Here is a 3354-nt window from a genome sequence, read left to right as displayed (position 1 = left end):
TATAACACCGACTAACAATGCTGTTTTCTGTATTTTCACAGAAATCCATATTTGTTCGATACCTAATGGACAAGGAAGGTCAGCAAGTTCTGACTTTGAAATTATTGAATCACGTACAAAAACAGCGATTCCACCACCTCTTGAACCACGGTCTTTACGAATTATTTTAAAACCCGGAATGTATACACTCTGACCTGAGATATCCGAAGTCAACCAAGTTTCGGCAGGCAAACAATATCAAAGTTGTGATCAGTTACTAGATCTAAGAAAACGTTAAATTTTGAAAACAAAGAACGTGTATTAAAATGAGCTAATTTTAGCTTTTTGTTAGACATACTCAATTCTAGTTTTAAGTTGCTCAATTTTACCTAGTAAATAACCACAAACTGAACTGTTTGCAACATGAACTGTATCTAAATTAAGTTTGTATCTTAAGTTTAACGTTTTACAATTATTACAACACAGTCTGACTGGTACAATCTTTCATTTCATGAGATTCAGAACATTTCGGGCATACTAAATTACTAAGACAATCTTTTTTCTGGTGACCTGCTTTACAACATTGAAAACATTTGACAATATTAACGTGTTCACTAACATAACATTTGAGCCAGCCTATATACAGAAAACCTCTTTCTATTACCACTTTGTATAAAGCTGGTGAAACCTCCAACACGACGTTGAAACGCTCCTGAAACTTAAATTTTGTTACTATTTTTATATCATCTTCATTTACGTTGAGATCATTTAAAGTAATAAGTTCTTGCAAAAAACTTGTTTTTTCCAGAAAGGCAGCATTTACGCCACCAATTATTAATCTCGGATTTAACTTCTTTGGTTCAGTAACAGAATAAGTATATCCTAATTGGCACTCTTTTAATTTTTCTTAAGACATTGCGTTGCTACAGTTAATCAAAACTCCATTTTTTACCAACTTAGTACTATCGACAGCAGCTTTTGTAGAAGAAAGATTAATTTTCGATTTAATATCGCTATCTACCTGAACGTTAGCAATATTTTGGTTCGTTGACCTTACAAGCAAAACAGAATAACAGCCAGTTTTGTTTATTTTCAAGGCACCCGAGTAACTTTTTGCTGGCCTATCACTAATTGGCAAAAATGAACTGGTAGAATTAGAAGGTTGTACTTGAAAATTGTCACTTACCGGCGTTTTTGATTTAAGCAGTTTATTTGTGTATTCCAATTCAGAAATGTACTTATTTAAAAATTCCCTTTCTCGTGACAGACATTCAATCTCCTTCTCCAATACAACTTTTTCACATGATAACTTATCACACACTGGAGCAGAACAATGTCCTTTATTTACAGAACAATTACGACAATAGAACGAGTTTTTATCGACAAATACAACTTTCGAAATTGCATCAAAACACTTGACGTGCACAACAACATAACAGGTATTACCCAAACATTTAATGTCATTTGTTGAAGTAAATTTAGCACAAAATTTACATTTGTCAGGAGGTTCACTGCTCGAACCGCCTTCCATCGTGGTCGACGATCGAATGAACTATATCGAATATACGTTGCAATATAAATAATGGAATTTACATCACATTATTAGTTTCATAAGTCCGGCAACAACGGCAAATGACTAAAACTGACTAAAATATACACAAAAACATACAAATTATTAAAAAGATGCCTGCAAGTATTCCTCTAACGAATATAAAGTGTTTACCAGAAGTAAGTCCTTAACTGTTCTCTTAAATACATAAATATTTGACTCTTTAACATAATTAGGTAATTTATTATACAAACGAACGCATGTTGGGTAACGACCCTTGCCCACAACGGTCACGTGGCGAACAGGGGTCACCAACTCATTTTTTTAACGAAAATTGTAGCCACTCATTAAGGAAACATCTTTTCTGCAAATAAAATTGCATCTATGTGACTTTACATAAACAACACAACTGAAAATATACAGCGAAATTACAGTTAAAATAGTTAATTGTTTAAAAACTGGTCTACAGGAATCCAAGCGCCTTCTCAACGTCATGGTACGAATAATTTTTTTTTTTGAAGAACAAGCACCTCATTAATTCGCGAGCAATTTGCAATATTGCAAAATTGACTGTACATGATCAAAATAGTAAAGTTTTAAGATATCTAGGGAGACAAAATTCCTAAGTTGCCATAGAACATAACAGTGCACAGAAAATCTTCCCACTACATAATCAACGTGAGAGCTCCAAGACAAATTAGAATCCAGGTAAACACCTAACAACCTAGTGAAGTGGCTATTTACCACTGACCCATTGTCAAGTTTTACTAATGGACTCATCTGCATAGTAGAAGGTGAAAAGGTTACCATATTGGTCTTTAGCCATTTAAGATTAGGGCATTATTTAAACAGTAATGAGTCATACTTTTTACAAGACAGTTTGCTTTTTGTATTACATGAAAAAAATTATTGGAATTTAGTACAACTGTGGTATCGTCAGCAAATTGAGTGACATAACAGCCTGATTGCTGTTCCACGTTTTCTACTCGAACGCTTATTGCATCAGAAAAATTATCTAATGGATTCCGAACCAAACATGTTGAGCTATCGTTTATCAGTTGATTTAAATCATTGACGAAAATCAAAAATAAGAGAGGGCCAATGATACTTCTCTGTGGAACTCCGGATAGGACACTTTCTTCTGAAGAAAATATTATATTTCCATTCACATTGACCTTAATTTTTTTAAACCTTTTCGATAAAAAGGTGTGGATCCACTTTAACGCAGTTCCCTAACACCACTATGATAATGTTTTTCCAGCAGTATTGGATGATTTACAGTTTCAAAAGTTCGTGCAAATTCAAAAAACAAACATAACTTTATTACCCTTATCAAAGTTCTATAAAATATGATTGCACAGCGCTACTAGTGCATCTTGCACACTTATACCTTCACGGAAACCAAACTGAGATTTTTCTATGTTGTGCTTGTTAATATACGAGAGGAGACGTGTGTGAAATGCCTTCTCATATATTTTTGAAAACACAGATAAAAGTGATAGGCCTCGATAGGTATCAAATTTTGATTTGTCACCTTTTTTATGTATAGGCACAACTAAAGCAGTATTTAGAATTTGAGGAAAAATCTCTTCCTGAAATGAACTGTGTACTAGAAATGTGAACTGTTTATATATGTTATGAGATACATGTGTTAACATAAAATACGGGATCTCATCCAGTCCAGCCGAGGATTTTTTTGAGATATCTTTAATGATACTTTTTATTTCTTCATCACTAACAGGATAAAGGAAAAGGGAGTGTATAGGCGAAGAAAGATTCTTAGGATTACAGTACAACCTCGTTAACCCGGACCTCGTTCATCCGGA

Source organism: Diabrotica virgifera, chromosome 9 (genome assembly GCF_917563875.1).
Source record: "Diabrotica virgifera virgifera chromosome 9, PGI_DIABVI_V3a".
Lineage (NCBI taxonomy): Eukaryota > Metazoa > Arthropoda > Insecta > Coleoptera > Chrysomelidae > Diabrotica > Diabrotica virgifera.
Note: the sequence above shows the minus strand (reverse complement) of the source record.